Below are 21,843 nucleotides of genomic sequence, written 5' to 3'. Positions count from 1 at the left end.
CTTCACAAGCCATGATTTCCTCTGCATTCCAAAAGTTTACGGAAAGATGAGCACCGCTCTGCATTTGGCCAGCAGGAAAATTCCATCGCGATCATCGAAACGTAGCATGAAATTTTTGAAAGCACGAGGAAAGTCTACGCTTTATTAATTCGCTTGGTATGAATTTTCATCGAATAATATGCAAGAAGAGGAGCCACGTTTGAAGAGATATTAAATTTCTGTTCGTTTCGAAGGGTTTATTACAGTGTCTCACCCCCCTGTGTTACTCCAGCGTCTCTTCCGGTGAAAAAAGAGCAAGCAACGTTTTTGTCCGCCATATTAACCCTTATGTTAACATCCTGCCATCTGTAGAACACTAAACGTACTAAAGTAATATGGAGCTCTCTTACGTCACTGGATAGTCTAGTTCAGTGGTTCCCAAAGTGTGTGCCGCTCATAGGCGGAGTTCTGGAGGGGCCATGGAGGGCCTGCCCCCCCCCACTTAAAAAAGATTAAAAAAATTACACAGGATTAAGTTCAGTTACTACATTTTTGTTATGAAGCCATACCGCAAATCTTGACGTTTGGCATGATGTCATGTGCGGTAATTGCGCCGCAATAGCGGGTCTCAGACGATTCAATTGATGTGATGTGTATAGTTTGAAGAAAGAAAAATGTAAAATGACTATGTGTTGAGTCAACAGTAACTGCTGAGGCATCAAAAGAACTTTTCAATTTAATTTTTCTAAAATTTCTGAAGCTTACTATTGTACCGTAACTTTTTTAAAGTAATACAATTATTGTATCAATAAAAAAATAATGAAATGCAAAATGAAATAATCGTACTGTTTTGCTTCTTTTAAAACTGAAAACCAATGTACTAATTAATATTTGTTTTCATAAGCGAGGAAATTTAACATTTTCAAGTCTAAAAGGCCTAGAACTCAGTGTCTTTAAGTTTTTTTTTGTTTTTTTTAATTTCCGGGGGAAGGCCCCGGACCTCTTATAAACTAGGGGATATTCAATAACCCTCAGGTACGTCATATGCTTCACCCAGAGTCTGCCCCTCCCAAAGCAAAAGCTCAAACTCCGCCCATGGTGCCGCGGTGCCCTGGTTTTCAGGGGCGCCGCGAAATGTTGCATTATTTTCACTGAAATAATTATATTTTTCCAAATATGTGCTTATTTAGTGTTTTTTGCATGTAACATCTTTCCGAATTTGAAATGTGTGTTTATTTTTTAACTTAAGTGTTGGATATGCCTACATTCTGACTTGGGCGCCGCGGAAAAATCTTGAAGCACTAAAGGAGCTGTGAAACGAAAATAGTTTGGGAACCACTGGACTATTCTGAAGCACATTGGTTCGGAACCTACTTTAAACTATAGGTCCAGTCCCGATTAGACTATCTGTGCATAAACTAGACAAAGAAACTTAGATAGAGACATATAAATTTACTCATTTATTAAAACATAGTCGCATATTTTTTGAAAACTACATTATATAAACGATATGTATGACTTATATAAATGTATATCGTATCATGCCGAAAGCATGACTCGAACCCAGGACCCTGGATGCCATAGCCCGATAGTCTAATCACCTCCGCTGATACGAATTCTTCCGGAATCGCAGGAAAGATACTGCAAACACAACTTTATGCTGAAAGCACCGTTATTGAGAGACGCGGTCTCTCAACGGCCGAAGTTCGAATTTAGTTTAAATAGCTCGGGAGAATATTTCTTCAAACAGTCGGTATCTGAAATCTATCGCGTGCACAGTCGGTGCCTCGGAATTATACAAGCAGTTGAACTAAGAAAGTTATGGCGTGAATAGTTGTTGCATCTGGCTTATAGACGGATTGTCGACCGGCGCTAAAGGAGTTACAGCGAGGAGTAGTACGCTATCGGAAAGGAGTTTCATCAGTATTTCATCAACGAACCAGCGAGTCGATCGTCACTTCAAGATCTACAGGTAACGAACGTTCATAAATCCTTGTCTATCATTCTCTCACACCCTTGCCAGACCAGTCAATTGAAGTGTTTAAATTTAATCGTGAGTGTAGTTCTTATTTCATGTGGCAAGCCCCTTACTTGGTCGAGTGTTGACGTAGCTCCTCAGAGCTATACCCCCCTCTTACGATACACCTCTCGCAGCCAATTAACTTCGAATATCAGGCTTTCACATAGCCCATCAACGATATCTTAATCTAAACAAACTGGTGTTTATACGATATATTTAGATAAATGTACAGTAAAACCTCGTTAACACGAATTCCAAGGGACCGAAAAATCAAGAGTTCGTGTTAAAAAAATTGTGCTAACCGGGGACTCAAATTTTATTGTTGCAATACAGTTCTTTCTTCGCAATAACCATTTACAATACGTATTATGTATTTAAGTATTGTAGATAATGTAGATTTGGCAATTCCATACTGTTCAGCAATTGTCGTTTTGTTCAATGCACCACGGTCTACTTCCTCTAGGATTTTCAGTTTTGTTTGCAGATCTATACCTGTCTGCTTCCTCTTGGCCATTACTTCCGTCTTACTGCTTGCAACTTGATGTTACTCATACTGGCTATGTTTTAAAGAATAGAAAAACACATTTGAACACATTGTTGATCTGAATCTGTTGGCTACAATACTGTATAAGTTGATTGTTGACAAGATGATAGAGATTGTTGAGCGATTTCTTACATACCTAGCAGAGAAACAACAGAAAAAATATGAAAATCTTTGAAAGTTCGTGTTAAATGAAATCTAATGACGCAACGGACTAAAAAAAACAGTTCGCAATTCGTGGTAACCGAAATTCGCGTTAATCGATAAAACTTTCTATAAGATATAATACATCCCTGCCGGGACCAACATTTTGTTCATGTTAACCGAGTGTTCGTCTTAAGCGAGTTTGTGTTAACGAGAGTTTACTGTATTTTCTAAAGATGAATTTACATTAGTACAGCTAGATTAACAGCCACAGCTCAAAAGATTTTGAATCCATGACCAAACTGTATAATCGTACATATGGATGTGTGTGTGTGTGTGTGTGTGTACCTCGTGTGTTCTTGGCCGAAGGCATCTCCTATAACTTGCAACGCTTCTCTATCTCCAGATTAATCGTGACCCTGGGGATGCATGCTTATTAGATAAAATAGACGACAGAGCAAACACAACGAGAATTGACTCACCACCTACCAGGGCGAGATCTTGAGCGCTCAACGTGCCGTTTAGGAGGGCACATGCTGCGTAAAACGCCACATAACATTCCCTTTAATTCACATGACGTAATTTTGGTTACATCCAGTGCCTGTTATGCATGACATAGTTCTGGATTTGCGTTGCTTTCACGTTAAGTAACGTAGCTGACGATGAATCAAGATTCTCAAAACTGTTGTTTACGTATCTATAGTTGCAGTACGCTTCGGAACGCCACTTTACTTCAAAGAAAGTTCCGAAAGATAAGTTTCCCCTCTGGCAACCATACGTCAAGTCCACGTGAAGCCCAGTGTATACTCCCCTCAAACCTTCCCCACCAATAGCGTCCGTTTTAGGAACTGACAGCTCTTGTCGAGTCCACGTGGAGTAAATGCGATGTTGCCAATTCAGTTTCTTTAGAGATTTCCGGATGTGAAGTTGCGGTTTTCTTTCCTAGCTTGTGTTATTGTGTTAGTGCTTTTTTTATATACAGTGTGGAAACCTTGGGAGTATAAAGTCGCAGTGAATTAATGGATGTCTAAACACTGCAGGTTGACGTCTTGAGACCACTTTATGCACAGTAAGGCTAATCGGGACTGGACCTACAGTTTAAAGTGAGATCAGAACCACTATGTGCCTCCAACTTCTCTCTCTCTCTCTCTCTCTCTCTCTCGTTCTCTCTCTCACTCTCTCTCTCTCTCTCTCTCTCTCTCTCTCTCTCTCTCTCTCTCTCCACTTCTTTCATTCTCTCTTTCTGACGAGAGAGAGAGGAATAGAGAAAGGAGATTGATTGATTGATTGATTTAGTTTATTTTACTTCGCGTTTTGTGCCTCTTGGCAAATTTGCGAAGATGGGGATGAGTGATGAAAATTGATGAATGGACATTCACAAACAACCAAGCCCGAACGGGATTCGAACTCGGGACCCTTGGCGTCGCAGCGCGTTGTTATAACCATTAGGCGACAGTGTCCGGCTAAAGAATGGAGAGAAAGAGAGAGAGGGGGAAAGAAGAGGAGAGAAAGGGGAAGGAAAAGTAAAGGAGGGGGAGAGAGAGAAATAAGAAAAGGAGAGAGATCTTTCTCTCTTCTCTTCTCTCTCTCCCTCTCTCTCTCTATTCTCTTTTCTGTTCTAAAAGAGAAAAGAACCAGGTATCGAACCCGGGACTCCTTGATTGCAAAGCGACAACGCTACCACTTCAACACTGTAGGTAAAATTCACAACAGAGCTTTTCAGAGAAACAGGTGCTGGCTCAAAACCAGATTTGCGTCCCCTCTCGAGATATGTCAAAGATACCGAAATGGCATTCCAATGAAAACTCAAGCTATACCAATGCACTCTGGCTTGAAGGATGTGACAGACGTGTGTCGCCCCTGTCAACACATACTTTTTCAAGCACAGAACTATTCAATCTGTATTGTATTAATCTATGTTGGAATCTTTTCTTTAAAAAATGTGTTATTGTTAATGTTACAATAGGAAATGAATTGTTTAACTTAAATCTGAAAAAATGTTGAAACTGTGGAAATATAAAACAACTATGTAATAACCATGGTAAATTGTAAACAACAATATGATATAAAAGAGCTAGACTTTTGTAAGTCTACGGGACATTCTCCTGGTTGCCGAAAGGTTGATGGTTCAGGGGACGTTGGGTAATATCTTGCTTCAATCTTCGGATTGGCTGGTGTACTTGTACTCCATTTGGCAGATATTACACAAACCCAACTCTGAATAAGGTGTTCTCCTGCATCATCAAAAAGACCAGGGTTTTAAACTTCGGTACAACTAATAGGTTTAGGCCTACAAGTTATACCGGGTGAATTGTCTGTTTGAAAAAGTGTTTGTATAACATCAGCAGTTTAAATAAATCTTCGAGTGAAAGATCTTAATGATCTTTCATTTCAAACCTACATAGGTGATAATTAAAAATAAATCCTACACCACAGACCTCGCAAGGGCTTGGTCTTACTAACCCTTAGAAGCCTTTGAGAAGTCCGATAAAAGGGTTGTAACCAGACTAACATAAAGCCCTAAAGGCAGAAGGTGCGTGTCAGACGCTCTCGCCTTGCAATCAATAGTTCCTCGCTTCGACCCCTGCTGGAAGTATATAGTGGTTCGAATCCTGCTGTAAACAGTAGGTCGTCCTGATCAGCCTATGTGAGGATAAACTACACTGAAGTAAGGGATGTTTAAAATTACAACCGGAACCTGAGATGAATCAAAGCACTGTCGGTGCATCAAGTGAATATGTAATTTTTGTTTTTTCGAAGTTGACATTTTTGACCTATGCAACTCGTTTGTTGTATCCAAAAACGCAATAAAAGCTGTAAACATAAGCCTTTTGACGTGTTGTTCTGAATCATTTCTTCTGCCGTGAACGTATTTTGATGCACGTAAGTATAGTGATGGAAAGAAATACATCCCTCATAGAGCTTTAGTACCTGTAGCCCTATGGGGGAAGAATTTCTTTCCACCACTGTACATTAGCAGATGAAAATGTTGCTTCATTTGACTCTATTTATGCTCTGAGTGCATCACCATATAATCAAGGCATCTCAGGTTCGATTCCCGAAACGGACAGAGTGAAGAATGCTTGCGATCCTGATTAAACAATCGTCACTTGCAAAGAACTTTTTGGTGGAGTTGTTTCAAGAGAAGTTTATGCACAGAAAGCTAGAAGTAACTGAAAATATATTTTGAAGTGGCATCAGAATACATTGAAATGCGTCGCTAGCGAGGGGTTACCCAAAATGTTACATCTGGTGGGAGGGGGGAGTGTAATGTTGTTTTCAGTAGGTATAAGAGTAAATTTAGTGGTGTGACTTTTTCTAAAGCACCCAAATGACTTCCACGTACGACACCATGGACTGCAATTTGCAGACTGGCGAGGCCCTGGCGTCTGGACTCACAGCCAGTAGAATCCTTTGCGGTCATCGTGTTCTGTCTTTGTGATATATCGTCTATTTCATCTTATCAGCATTCATCCTTATCTTTGCATTTAGCCAAAGATTGCAGAAAAGCGAAGTCAAACAAAAAAAATCAAGTGTAAATTTGGATCGAAAATTATAACAAATTAGGTTTTTGTGGGCTTGGAAAATGTTGTCGCAAGAATAACCACCACACAACCTTGGAAACCCTAAGTTCTCATGTGCTCCTAGGCCTGTAATCCAACCCCTTAGGTTGTTGACGGTTGAGGCTTCAATACATCCAGTTTCGATTAGACTGTGTGCATCAAGTGAGCTTCTAAGTACTTACGATTTGAATGTTGATCAACGTTCTAAACCCAGCTCCAAATAGCTCCCTCGTGGAAAAAGTTTCAGTTTGAAGAACTCAATATGCTGACCAAGGCAGAAATTTATTTCATTATAAAACAGAAACTAAACGTAACGTTTCAACCTTCTAGCAAGGTCTTCTTCAGACTCTGCACCAAGTGCAAATGTAACAAGATACAAAACAGGACGATTCATATACACAAACATTACTCCCCTCCAGACTATTAGAAAGTCGTTCTGGAACATTCTAGCAGGTGGCTTTCCCTTGTCAACTGTACTTTCACCTAAAAGGCTAAACATATGAAGAAGACCTTGCTTGAAGGTTGAAACATTGCGTTTAGTTTATGTTTTAAAATAAAATAAATTTCTGCCTTGGTCAGCATATTGAGTTTTTCATATCATGGAAACAAGGCTTAATGGTGTTATGATTTCAGTATGAGTTTGTGTTTTAAAGTCCACTTTATGCACAGTAAGGCTAGTCGGGACTGGACCTACAGTTTAAAGTAGGATCAGAACCACTATGTGCCTCCACAGGGTGGCTACTCTAGGACCGTTATAAAATTCATATATAATTCCCGGTTTTCAAGGCCAATTTTTACATAATTTCAAGGCTACAAGAACATGTTTTCCCAATTTCAACTTACGTATTACCGTCTCTCAACACCCACACAAATATACAGGGTTATTCAAAATGATGGATACACTTTCATTCATGTATATTTCCTTGAATATACATTACATATTAATAATATACATACAAGAGAGAGAGGAAGGTCTAATGTTTACTAACTTACAAAGAGGTTACAGATGTTCAATATGGCCACCGCCTGCTGCTCGGCAAACATCTAAGCGGTAGCCGAACTCATCCCAGACACGAAGAAGCATCTCTTGTGTAACTGAGTTAACTGCAGCTGTGATACGGTTCTGCAGGTCACCCAGAGTTTATGAGTTTATACCCCTTCTTGTTGAAAAATGAAGTTTTGGGAATCTTCATTCAGTTGAGGAGCAAGCCTGTGTTCCAACATGTTGAGATACGAAATCCAACTTACAGTGCTCTCCATAAATCTTTCTGTGCGATAAGGCACAAAACACATTTACCTTTGGTGAGTTCCTCTCATGTGGCAGTGTGGCACAGGGGTTTTCCAGACCCCATATACGAACATTGTGCCTCATCACTCTTGCGCTAAGGTGAAACGTCGCTTCGTCACTGAACACTACGCATGCCGAATCGAAGACTGAATGCTCGCTGCACTGCTGTTGCCGGTTCAGTTTTGCCGAACTCAAGAACGCAGAAAACCTTGTGCTGCACCGTGGCCATCTTACTCGGAACTGAACTGAAGGGTCCTTGGTGGCACGAGCTTGCCCACTCGAGTGGTTGTTACGCAACTGCACTCTAGCGATAGTATTCGAAACTTTACACCTTCACCTCTCTCTTGTATGTATATTATTCATATTCAATGTATATTCAAGGGAATATACATGAATAAAATTGTATCCATCATTTTGAATGACCCTGTATTAGCAATATAAAGGATGTGTGTGATTCCAATGTATCCAAAAATTCTAATTCAATTCAATTAAACGGTATATATATTTAAAATATTCAATTTAAGGTGCGGAGATTACATTTGCCATTTCATATACTCAGATTCGAAATACATCAACAAACACAAGCCACAAATGTTACGGTTTATATTCTAATCTACGAAAAATTGTTAACTGTACATGAATTTCATACGAAAGTTTACCTAATCTTCTTCAAGATATCTTATATTTCATCTGTAAGATACTGTTTTTCAAAGGACGCTACGAAAGTAAATGGGTTGAGAGAATTCTGTTCCTTCCTGGATAAAAATAAAAAATAAACTGTGAAAAACGTGCATCAGGGCATTTATAGATATCAGTGGCGTATACTGAGACCAATATCTGGGCTATCTCACTATGTCACAAGGTCCTAGGCTATGAATAGAAAATTTACCAACTCCTAAGAAATCAGGTTGCCAACCCATAAGAAATCAGGTTGCCAACTCATAAGAAATCAGGTTGACAACTCATAGCAAATCAGGTTGCCAACTCATAGCAAATCAGGTTGCCAGCTCATAGCAAATCAGGTTGCCAACTCATAGCAAATCAGGTTGCCAACTCATAGAAAATCAGGTTGCCAACTCATAGGAAATCAGGTTGCCAACTCATAGCAAATCAGGTTGCCAACTCATAGCAAATCAGGTTGCCAACTCATAGCAAATCAGGTTGCCAACCCATAAGAAATCAGGTTGCCAACCCATAAGAAATCAGGTTGCCAACTCATAGCAAATCAGGTTGCCAACTCATAGGAAATCAGGTTGCCAACTCATAGGAAATCAGGTTGCCAACTCATAGGAAATCAGGTTGCCAACTCATAGGAAATCAGGTTGCCAACTCATAGGAAATCAGGTTGCCAACTCATAAGAAATCAGGTTGCCAACTCCAGATTCAGCATCATCATCATCATCAGATCGATTATTCTCCTGAATTTTATTCTCTAGGCTTCAGGCTTCGCAGATAGCCTAGCTAGCCTAGAATATACGCTCCTGATAAATATGTATAAATTCAATGGGATTTGGATAAATAAAAGTTGCAATTTTTCACGTCAAGGGAGAAAACTTACGCAGAAATCCCGGAGCCAATAATTCACGCAGAATTCCCGTTGGGTAGCCACGCTGCTCCACTGGGTATTGAACCCAGGACACCTTGATTACAAGGCGGCGACGCTACCACTGCGCCATCGGGGAGGCCTCCTTTGTGGGAAAAGGAGCCATAGGGGCTTGACGTAAGCATATTGTCAGTTCTAATTTGATTTACAAAATTACATGCTGTGGATAACACAAAATAGAATTCGCTATTCGCAACGAGTATCATGCGGGCAGAGTTAATATATCATCGCCGCATTCTAAGAGGGAAAAAGAAATATCCAGATGGAAATAAAACCGAGGGATGCTTTCCTTTTGGGTGGAGGTCCAAAATCCTATTTCCCCCGACCAATCCGGTTCGTCCGAGGAAGCCAAAATGCCAACCACGACAGATTCTGCTGCTCACGTGATGAGGACGGATTTTGCCAACTCGCAGCCCTGTTTATACAATGCCTTCATTTCACAATTGGACTAGGGGCTTTGTCGCTATGGAAACACGCGGGTTATGGTAGCCTGATCGATGGACAAGGGCAGCAGGGGGCGGGACTTGAGCCCGGGGGGTGCAAAAAAGTAGGGCGGTGGGGAGACGGTCGCCGGCGCAATTCGCTTACCCCGACAGTCGGGTATGGTTCCAGATGTGATTAAGGTAGGCATTCGGGTTTTATTCCTTCCCTGGGCCAAAATGCATGTTACGAAACGAGATCCTGCAAAGGAAATCCGATGCTATAAACGTTCCCAAAGTCACAACGTGAATTATGGTTCATGAGTATCGTTCAAATCTTGCTTATGTTTCTCTGTCTGTCCTCTAAGCGTCTCTCTCAAAGAAACATTCTGAGGTTTTAAGATGATGTTCATGGGTTGTATTCTAAATTTTACTGATATATTCATATCAGTGTCGTTAGCGGGGTTTTTAGGGGGTGAAGTGAAGGATAGAGAAATGTTTTCAGGTGATTGGGTGATCATTGGTGCTAATATTATTTCCCTCATCTATCTCTCCCTCTCTCTCTCTCTGTCTGCGCGTGTGCGTCTCTTCCTCGTCCATCTTTCACTATTTCTCTCTATTTCTAACTTTCTCTTTAAGTATATCTCTCTCTATTTGCTTCCACTATCTTTTCTCCTTATCTCTCCCACTCTTTCCTTCTACTCTCTCCCTCTCTTTCCTTCTACTCTCTCCCTCTCTCCCCTTCTACTCTCTTCCTATCTTTCCTTCTACTCTCTCCCTTTATTTCCTTCTACTCTCTCCCTTTATTTCCTTCTACTCTCTCCCTTTATTTCCTTCTACTCTCTCCCTTTATTTCCTTCTACTCTCTCCCTCTCTCCCCTTCTACTCTCTTCCTATCTTTCCTTCTACTCTCTCCCTTTATTTCCTTCTACTCTCTCCCTTTATTTCCTTCTACTCTCTCCCTCTCTCCCCTTCTACTCTCTTCCTATCTTTCCTTCTACTCTCTCCCTTTATTTCCTTCTACTCTCTTCCCTTCTACTCTCTCCTTCTACTCCCTCCCTCCCTTTCCTTTTACTCTCTCCCTCTCTTTCCTTCTACTCTCTCCTTCTCTTCCCCTCTACTCTCTCTTTCTCTTCCCTTCTACTCTCTCCCTCTCATTCCTTCTACTGTCGTCCTATCTTTCCTTCTACTCTCTCATTCTTTTCCCTTCTATTCTCTCTCTATCTTTCGTTCTACTCTCTCCCTCTCCTTATTTCTACTCTCTCCCTCTCTTCCCTTCTACTCTCTCTCTCTCTCCCTTTCCTTCTGCTCTCTCCCTCTCTTTCCTTCTACTCTCTCCCTCCCTTCCTTCTGCTCTCTCCTTCTCTTCCCCTCTACTCTCTCTTTCTCTTCCCTTCTACTCTCTCCCTCTCATTCCTTCTACTGTCTTGCTATCTTTCCTTCTACTCTCTCCCTTTATTTCCTTCTACTCTCTCCCTTTATTTCCTTCTACTCTCTTCCCTTCTACTCTCTCCTTCTACTCCCTCCCTCCCTTTCCTTCTACTCTCTCCCTCTCTTTCCTTCTACTCTCTCCCTCTCTTACATTCTACTCTCTCACTCTCTCTCTCCTTCTACTCTCTCCCTCTCTCCCCTTCTACTCTCTTCCTATCTTTCCTTCTACTCTCTCCCTTTATTTCCTTCTACTCTCTCCCTCTCTCCCCTTCTACTCTCTTCCTATCTTTCCTTCTACTCTCTCCCTTTATTTCCTTCTACTCTCTTCCCTTCTACTCTCTCCTTCTACTCCCTCCCTCCCTTTCATTTTACTCTCTCCCTCTCTTTCCTTCTACTCTCTCCTTCTCTTCCCCTCTACTCTCTCTTTCTCCTCCCTTCTACTCTCTCCCTCTCATTCCTTCTACTGTCTTGCTATCTTTCCTTCTACTCTCTCCCTTTATTTCCTTCTAATCTCTCCCTTTATTTCCTTCTACTCTCTTCCCTTCTACTCTCTCTTTCTACTCCCTCCCTCCCTTTCCTTCTACTCTCTCCCTCTCTTTCCTTCTACTCTCTCCTTCTCTTCCCCTCTACTCTCTCTTTCTCTTCCCTTCTACTCTCTCCCTCTCTTTCCATCTACTCTCTCCCTCCCTTTCCTTCTACTCTCTCCCTCCCTTCCTTCTGCTCTCTCCCTCTCTCCCCCTTCTACTCTCTCCCTCTCTCCCCTTCTACTCTCTTCCTATCTTTCCTTCTACTCTCTCCCTTTATTTCCTTCTACTCTCTCCCTTTATTTCCTTCTACTCTCTTCCATTCTATTCTCTCCTTCTACTCTCTCCCTCTCTTCCCTTGTACTCCCTACCTCCCTTTCCTTCTACTCTCTCCCTCTTTCCTTCTACTCTCTCCTTTTCCCTTCTATTCTCTCTCTATCTTTCGTTCTACTCTCTCCCTCTCCTCATTTCTACTCTCTCCCTCTCTTTCCTTCTATTCCATCCCTCTCTTCCCTTATACTCTCTCTCTCTCTCTCTCTCTCTGTCGATGGTGGTAAGACAGCTTTGTCTACAGTATAATGATATACTTTAGCGAATCTCAGCAGAAGATTCTTTAACTTGAGAGAGAAAATGAAGCTCAACCATATAACTGACTGTTATCCTTACAGTAAGAGCATTCGTGTTTAAAATGGCAGTGCGGTAAATATAGTAAAGTGGTGTATGAATGTGATAGAGATTGTAAACTCTAGTAATGAAACCTTAAAATACTAGTATCTTACAAATTTGTGTTTTAAAATTCTCCCATTGGTGTCAGTTATAGAGAGCTCCACTGTATGTAATTTTCAACCCTCGAGGTTCATTGCGTACACTTAATGATAAATTCTGAAGCCACTCCCATAAGAAACTAGTGAATCCATTTCTAGGTTCTGCTAGCATATTTTGCCCCAGCACGCTTTGCCAATAGACTTCAAGAAGGCTTTCGACGAGGTTGGTGTTACGCAAGAATCCTTGCTTGGCTTCTCTTTGTTTCCAATGTTACGCTTAAGTTCGAAGTTTACAACCGCTCCCAAACAAAAGGCGCGAAGCCACTTTCTGAAAGTATTGTTAACCAAAACGGTTTGAAGGAGGCAAAATTGGGTCTTTGGTGGTTGCAAGCATTGTCAAGAAGCCTTCTGCTGCGAACGTGACTGGAAACAAAAGCACGTCAAGGTGGTTTCCTTTCAATCTATAATACTTTTTCTGACAGTTTTTATTTCCCCATGAATCTAAATACAGGAGGGAAATTGTACATTTTTCCCCCGCTCTGGTTGTTTTAATGGATCACGCCACTGTATGTGAAAGAGATCAGATATGGCATCCCTGTATTCTTTTATGGCAACCCTGCATTATTTTATGGCAGTGTGTAACGTTAGCACATCGCTAGTTCTGAAGAGGGCCACAGTTAAGTGAAGACGTGCCTAGTACAGTCCGGCCAAGGAAGACGAAACTACCTGGAAAGGACGATTCCAAACGCGAGAGGGGAAGCAGGGAGAAGCACTCGCCGAACTACCCTGTGGTATTTCGCTTGTGGGGGTTTGCTTGTTGTGTTTATTACCGCTTTCTGTGTTGTGTTTGTGATGGCTCTTGCAATTCGCAACAAACAGTTTCGAAGTGGAATGAGGAAAATTGGGACGTTTTGGCCCCTGTTGCACATTCTACAAAACACCCTTGTTATGCTAGAAAATGTCACAAGCCATTCAGTTACTACATTTATATTTATAATACTATATACAACAATATTATTATTACCGAATACTATCCTGATTAATGTTGTGTACATTTGTGCTAATCATAATATTTACTAAGAAGATAAATTTAATTGAATGAGCTAAAATAAAGCTACTGGTTTACAAACAAGTTTATCTACTAATGTGACGATATGAATACTTTCCTGACATGTTCTGTTTGCTGATATAGTATATGACTGGCTTACATAACCCTTACATAATTCGTAAACATCTCTATGTTTTGGCGGCGATGTTACTACGTTGAAACTTCATTGCTGTTTCTACAGCAGACGATTTTCAAGGAACCCGCTTCCTGAGCAAAGCTCCGTCACCCCTATTTAGCCACTGAACGCGTCCGGTTGGCGCATGCGCACTTCCCTCCATGGTCTCGGCTAAGGCAGCCAGACTGGCGGAAAGATTTATTGGTCCGTGCAGACGAGGCTAATGTAACACTTAGAGTCGACTGCAAAGATAATAGAAGGCAACTTTTCCATCGCCACGGATGTCGTCCGAAATTTTTGCAACACGGTGAGCTAAAGAAATAATAATAAAAATTATAATTATGTAATCCAGATAATTATTCTAAATATCTCAGGACCAAATAGAGCTGAAGAATGTAAAACTTATTAGATCTGAAGTCTAAGACGATATAAATAACCTTGATTGTTTCGAATTTCTATAAAAATCAATCGACTTGATTCGACATAAATAATATCGATTGGACTATTGTTTTGTCTGATGGAGGCAACAATACATATATATATATCACCATTCGTTTCCTGGTGGTCTCCATTCGCTTCCCCATGTCCTCCATAACCTGTATACCAAGTTTCACCGCAATCCGATGCTTCAAGAGGGCTCCGAATAGGGGATTTTTAATTGTCAGCGCCACATTTCCACCTGGTGGTGAAATTATGAACTACTATTTTCTCGCCAGCATCCGCTTCCCCTTCGTAGGGGAACATTAACTATGTCTACCTGGTACTAGTGCGTTTCCGATAAGGATCGCGAATCGGGAGAGAAAAAAAAACAGAGTTTTTCTTTGGTTTTATCTGCGGGAGGAAAGTGTAACTTGAGTATTTGTGCAGGAACTGTTGTTACCCAACAGCTTCCTGCATTTCTCAGGAAGACCTCTTACCTCTCTGCCTCACTTCAGGAGATTTGGGCGTGCGAGAAAAAAGACGAGAGATCCACTTCCTCTCACGCTGCATTATTCAGGTGTCAAGTCTGGAAAAGGATGTTTAAATATTGAGGACACGCGAGTCGACCGGAGACGGCATTTTCGCGGCATTTTGCTCTCGGTACTGAAGAGAGAGAGAGACACCCGGTATTCGCAGCGGAGTTATTTCGGCTCCCGGGAGACATTCGCGAATGTTACGCCGCTTTAATCAACATTCCAAGCGAAATAAAATATTCACGAAGGCGAAGCCAGGAGGAAACGAGGTGTGATGCGGAGCGTTGTCGTGTCGGGATTTTCTTTCCTGTTTTCTTCATCCCTGTGGTCATGTGGGCTATGTTGTATTAGCTGAACGTTACACTATAACCCCCCTCCTCTTCCCTTCTGGAACCTTGTGGACGCAGCCGTCACTAATTACAACAGGTCAAGTTAAGGTATCTTTCATCCTCAATTTTCTCCTCTCTTTGTTTCTTTCTCTCCCTCTTTGTTATCTTTCTTCAATAATTTCTCCATCTCTTTCTATCTTTTTATTCTCCTCTTCTCTCTTTCAATCAACTCTTCTTCAATACCTATCTATTCATATTTCTTTTTTCTTTCATATTTGTTTCCTTTTCTTCCTCACTTTCTATTATTTTCATCCTTTCAATCTCCTTCGCTCTCTATTTTCCATTGTCTTTCAATTTCTTTCTTTCCAGTTTTCCTATTTCTTACTCGCAATTCAAATTTCTCCCTGGCCTCCCCGATGACGCAGTGGTAGCGTCGTCGCCTTGTAATCAAGGGGTCCCGGGTTCGATTCCCGGTGGAGGCACATAGTGGTTCGGATCCCACTTTTAAAACTGTAGGTCCAGTCCCGATTAGCCTTTGTGTGCATAAAATGGACTTAAATATCAATCAATTTCTCTTATCTTTTTTCTTACTATTTCACACATGTTCCCTTTCTTTCTTTTCTATTTCTTATCTCTATTTTTCTATAACTCCCTCCATTTCTCTCTCTTTGCATACTCTTCCTTCCTATCCCTTCCTCTTATCCTTTTACCATTGCAATGCATTGACTGAAACTGGAAGGGTCTTCTCCCTTGTCGCACAAGCCTCTAGCAAAAATTCGCGTTCTGACTTCAACACGAAAGCCTTTGTTGCTATTGCTCTCTCCACGAAAACAGTCCAGTGGAGGTCGGAGTTTCCCCCTTGCCTTCTCCACGCCCCTGACTCTCCAGGATTGCCACACTTCTTCTAAGTTGCTCAGTAGGCACTTCGTTAGATGTTCGTATGCGGTTGAAATTTTTGCTTATTGGCAACAATGTAGGTGAGCGGTGACCTGACTGTTTTCATGGTTTTAGCTTTAGGTTAGATTTGTTACGTTTCATTCTCTTAGCATAAACACACTGCAAATGTATTTTGTATGCTAAGAGTAGTAAACATAAAAAACCTAGCCTAACAACGAAGGCATTTAGCCTAACAGCAGTGATGTGCCGTAGACTATAAGTTTACGTCTACATACGTTGTCTACACGTAATCTACGCGTAGATTACATTGGGTTGTAGTTTACATAGACTACGTAGACAATCAAAAGTGCATTTAAATCAATTTTCAAGGCTTTCCCGAAAGGAAAGTGACATTTTCAACTGTATCGGTTCCTAACGAAATTAAAAGAATCGTATTTACAACAAAATTTCTCGTCTCTTCTATCAACTATTGAAGAAGATAAATAGTATGCAAAAAACAACAACAGATGGCAGTCGTGAGGTAGGAGTTCTTTTTCCCATAAAACACTAGAATATTTCCTATATTAGGTTCATTCCTAGGTGAGAAATTGTTCAAATTTGGAAGAAAGAGTATGAAAAGTTGTTCTCACACATCAGCAACTGATACGCAGTGTAATTTTCTTTTAATTCCACGGCGTCCTTTGCTAAGTTATCACCTTTCGCCATGTTGTTTACATAGATTACGTCATCTACGTGCATAAAATAGTCTACGTGTAGAATGTAGACTATCGTTGTTTACGCGTAGACGCACATCACTGACTAACAGTGAAAGCATGTTGGTTGCTAGAATCTTGTGCGATAAGAGAGACCCAAGCTCTCTCTGTGGCCACTTTCGCCCGTCCAATGGCGACACTCCACACTGCACGTTGACGGACGGGCATTATTCGAAGCCGGAAGCGAGTTAAGAAATGGAAAGTCCTTTGCCTGCGAAGCTAGGGCTGATTACATAACCATCCCGTCGAAGGCAATGGGATTAAAAACGTCAATATTTGCGCGAAACAATGGCTGCGGTGACGTAACGGGTACAGCCCCGCCCCTTCGGGTACCGCGGGAGTCTCTCACGTGTTTCCTCGGACACCGTGTCTGTGTCGGTAAAATTCGCTCGTCTCGTGGGCGGAAAACGTGAGTAACAAGACTGCTTAGTGGCTTATGTCTGCGCCCATATGGACCTTTCTGAGTGTGTTAGTGGCCAGGGAGGAATTTATAAAATTTGTGCACCTAGGCTATCCTTTTTTGGGCCCTTCCGACATAATAATAATAATAATTATTATTATTATTCATTAAACTTAGTTTTCGTTCATAAGCTCCACTAGCACTGTGCATTTTGCAACACAATACTAATACTGCACATGCACCAAAGGAAAAGAAACCGACACTACATAACGGTAGCCACACTGGCCAACAAGGATGTTGACTTCAACCGTCAATATCCCTCCACTTGGCTTTCAATTGTTGCAGTAGCGGCTCTGACGATCATGCTAGTCATGCTCGGCGTGATCTATTTTACAGTAAAATAAACCGTATTTGTGTTTATTAACATGAAAATATAAAATCCATACTGTGACATCCTTTTTTGCCTTCTTTTTCCTTTGAATTCTTCGTTTTTCTCAGGCGCACGGCACAGTCATGCCATTCTCCTTAGGCAGTACGTTTCTCTCATTGGTCGAGACTTGACAGCATCTACGCTGACACATGCGTCACCACGGTGGTCACCACGCATTGTCAAAAGCGTCTCATTTTTGTGCGGTCCTCTTCGACTTTCGGCCCTTAGGCTATAGCCTAGGATTGCCTAGTGGCAAATCCCTTCCTGTTGGTGGCAGAGCTATAGCTGTAGTGAACTAGGAAGGCGGTTGAGCATTGTACCATGATATTGGAGAACAGGCGCGCTGTTGCCAAATCGAACGTCACGAAAAATGCCAAATTCTGTCGCTGGTTACATTCTATATTCGCTGGCCCAGGTCAATGTATTACTGTTCCCCTCTCCACCTCGGTAGAAAGAAATAGGGGTGAAAAATTGGCAACAGGGTACAACCGTCGTTAGCTTTCGGCTAACCGTCTTCCTAGGTGTTCCCACTATAGGCCAGAAACTTCATATCCTGGTACAGTTCACGCCACAGAGTGGTCTGTCATCTACAGCCCGTTGTTGGCAAACATATGTTTTATAGCGTAATTGGAGTAGGAAATGACAACGATGCAGTATCGTTGCAAATATGGAACACGTGCATTCGTTATGGAATTGCAGTATTTGGAATCATTGGGCAGTGTTTTTCGAAGACCAGGAGGACCACACTTTGACTGCCGAGAGAAATAATTACACAGCCCTGCATGAGTTTCGATGACTCACAAATGACTGTTACCCCTGAATAATTTCAGCATGCTGATTCCAAAAAAGAAATCCATTTTAGTTTTTTCAGAAAATGGCAACATATTAACTGCCTTAATTTCACAATAAAATGTGTAGTTCCATGATTTCCTCAATAGATGGCTCTGATTAGATGATGGTAAAATATTGGCTTTCTACAATACAAATCCTCCAATTTCGAACTATAAATGCACATAGAATAGTAAGCATTTAATCCACCTTCCATCTTCACAAGACATATTGATATGAAAATTGTAAACTTTGATTACGTAAATTCCATTTTCGAAATCCTCATAAAGATTCAATTCACAAAATATCCAAAATTCAATGATATATTGTAGTGTGCTGATCAAACTTAATGACGTGGAGTATGATCTAGGGAAAAATCCTGACGTGATGGGAAGAAATATATGTCATGTGCATGACCAGCATTCAAAATACTTCCAGAATCACCTATTGGTTTGAAATCATCCGATTTTTTAAAAACAAATTGCAGGGTGGTGTTATCTAACAGTAATGAGGGACTTCTTTCATCCTCAATTGAGACGGCCCATTGTGGATATCCACCATGGATGATTTCAATAAGATGACGCGGTACACCTAGCGACAGAATTTTCCCGTGGCCAGCTCGGTCCCCAAATCTGTTCCCCTTCTGTCATTGTCTTGTAGGGGTCTTCTTAAACAAGAAGTATTCCAAACACGCCCTGCTACGATCTTGGAACTGAAGGATCGAATCAGAGATGTCGCCACCAGTCTCCCAACACTGGATGAATGTGTGGTGCGCCGGGGTACACATTTGCCAGGAGTCATGTTAAGACATTAACTAATAAATGGCATTCCCTTCTGTACAAGTCGGTACTATGGTAGCTCATAAGAGCTTGTTTCCAATGTTCAAGTTTACCCAGGACATGTAGGTACTCCTCCATGAAATTCGGATGGGCATTCCTCCTTTATACCTATCACATAATATATAATCATTATTCATCTTCGGTAACACTTTCATATAGGGGTGACGAATTTCTTACTTTTTACGGCAGAAAGTACTTACCCAAATCATTTTCTGTAGCGTTGTGGATGTTCGTGAATGTAGTTTTGATCCATTTTAATGCGAATGCATTTTGTTTTCTGCGAAAGTCTCTGTCCGACACGCTGTTTCTGCTGCCGCCATTTGCTTTCTGCACGAGAGCACAATGTTCAGTGTGTTAGATGACGTAACCCCGTAGTCAGTGTTTCAAACTCGTCGTGTTTTCACTATAACATGACGTGCCGAGTATCTTTATTTCTTTTATTTTTTTTCTAACTATGCTTGCCTAACCTAACCTAACCTAAGCTTACGGAAAATGGTTTGTGGGGCTAACGTGAATGGTTTGTGGGGCTAACATCAATGGTTTGTGGGGATAACGTCAATGGTTTGTGAGGCTAACGTCAATGGTTTGCGAGGTATTAGCATAATTTTAAATCCGGGCACGAAAGTAGGTATTTTCCGCTGAACAAGGTTGCAACACTGCATAAATCGACAAAACACTCTCACAACGCGCTATGAACCAGTACGCTATCGCCATGATGTGTGTTACATAATCGAAATAACCAGTAACAGTAAGTACTCGTAAATGTAAGAAATAGACATTATTTTCGTTAGACATTCATTATTTCACCTAAAGAAATGTTCCGCAATGCAGAATAGTACGTTAACAATGTAAAAAAAGTGCGAAATAAATCATTTATAGGTGTCACCCCTATAGTAAAGTAGTACCTCATCTTCATCTCCGCGAATAGTCTATGGCAATAGAAAAGCGACCTGAATTAAGAACATACAACACATCAGGCTATTCACAAAGGAAGTTTCGTTAAAAGTTTTACCAAGCGGGACACTATCGGTATCTGTATCGTCAGTCACGTCTCAATTCTACACACACGTGTCTCTGGTTCCGTATCGACAAACCTTGAAAACCGACCTCCGTGGCGGAATGGTTAGCGCAGTGCACTAAGGCACCGGAAAACCGTGTGGACAATGACATTCTTTGTGAGTGTCTCTTCATCATATCATCATTCATCCTCGTCGTCGCGATTAGCGAAAAGTGACAAGAAGCGACAGAAAATAACCTAATTCAATCAATCACACGTTCTACATAGTTTTGATTTTATAAACGGTGATCTCTGTATCTTCTCTAGAACATCTTTTTAAATTTGGTCCTAACTTTCCTGGACATCCTGTATAGCTAAAACAAACGCTACTTTCTGAACACCCTGTGTCGTCAACCTTTGGTTGGTAGGTTGATTTGGTGTTTTAAGTCCACTTTTATGCACAGTAAGGCTAATCGGGACTGGACCTACAGTTTAAAGGAGGATCCGAACCACCATGTGCCTCCACCGGGTATCGAACCCGGGACTCCTTCATTACAAGGCGACGACGCTACCACTGCTCCACCGGGGAAGGCCCTCGTCAACCTTTGAAGTGACAATTACGTTTTATCATGTACACGAGCACGCCCTAGAAAGGCAAAGAAAAAAATATTGTTCCCACACACCTTCAGAAAGGGGGAGATTTCTGTAAACGGTGATCTCCGTACCTTAGCTAGAACATAATACCAAATTTGGTCCATACTTTTTGGACACCCTGTATACTTCGGAAAAACACGTTATTTTTATGAACACCCTGTATCGTCAACCTTTGAAGTGACAATTACATTTTATCAGGTAGGCGAGCGCGCTCCAGAAAGGCAAAAAAAAACAAAAGAAAAACGTATTGTTCCCATACGCCGTTAGAGAGGGGAGATCGCGAAATTTTTGTGAAAAATAGAATCGAATAACGTCGTAAAACTAATTGCCTTCTCTTCTTCCTTTGCTTACGCCGTATCCTCCTTTCGACGTGAGACTCAACTTGCAACGGAACTTTTTAATTGATTTTGTGACGAGAAGAGTCCTTTGAATGACACGAAGGCTCCAATTCAATTATGTCTGTCTTCTCTATCATCTATTTTATTCGGCAATTATTCCTCACATTATTCAGTAGTACAGAATAATGCATGAGATGCAGCGCGCCCTGTGATTTCTATTTTCAGTATTAAATGAGTGAGATTATGGATAAGTGAAGGTTCAAGGATTTTGCACATTGTAATTACATTTTCTAATATCTCAGTGGTCCTGTAGGTAATGGGGCACGTGGCTGATATTGTTAGAGTCCTTAATTTAAAGACAGTTTGCTATTACATATTGTTATTTCTCGCGTGTGGATCAAAATATATCGGGATATAACGAGGACAATACTCTTATACACTTTATTCAATACTGATATTGTCTTGTTACTGTTTAGTATGGTAATTTTAGTAAAGTTATGAAAACAGTCTTATGTTTTCCTTAAAGTAGCAACTTGAAATCAACTAAGAGAAGATAGATGATGACCATTAATGGAAAAAAACATTTTTTCACATGCCTTTAAACATTCCCCAACCTCCAACATCTGAAAAGAAATGATAAGAAACTCCACGGAAAGATTTTCCACCGAAATAATAATTTTATATATTACTATGACATTGTCATACCTGTAGAAACGCACAATAAAATAAATATTAATAAATTTTAAAAATAAACACAATATAAACTTTAAAACCAACAAAAAATAAATAAGAGGAAAAATCTCCACAGCATTGGATAGCCAGGATAGGTGGATATCTCTCCAGCAATGTATCGGCTCTGGAATTCATCCAGCTCTAATAAATGGACACCTGAGAGCTAAAGCAGCGTGTGATGCTTATCACGTCACC

General features: G+C 41.0%; 1 protein-coding gene across 1 annotated transcript in view; it reads right to left on the bottom strand.

Annotated features, from left to right (window-relative positions):
- The window catches only part of amon (prohormone processing protease amontillado), a 322,809-nt gene that overhangs the window by 210,162 nt on the left and 90,804 nt on the right, over positions 1-21,843 (bottom strand). The gene's annotated exons all lie outside the window — the stretch shown is intronic.

The sequence above is a fragment of the Lepisma saccharinum genome, chromosome 16 (genome assembly GCF_977018435.1).
Source record: "Lepisma saccharinum chromosome 16, izLepSacc3.1, whole genome shotgun sequence".
Lineage (NCBI taxonomy): Eukaryota > Metazoa > Arthropoda > Insecta > Zygentoma > Lepismatidae > Lepisma > Lepisma saccharinum.
Note: the sequence above shows the minus strand (reverse complement) of the source record. Positions and strands in the feature narration are given on the sequence as shown.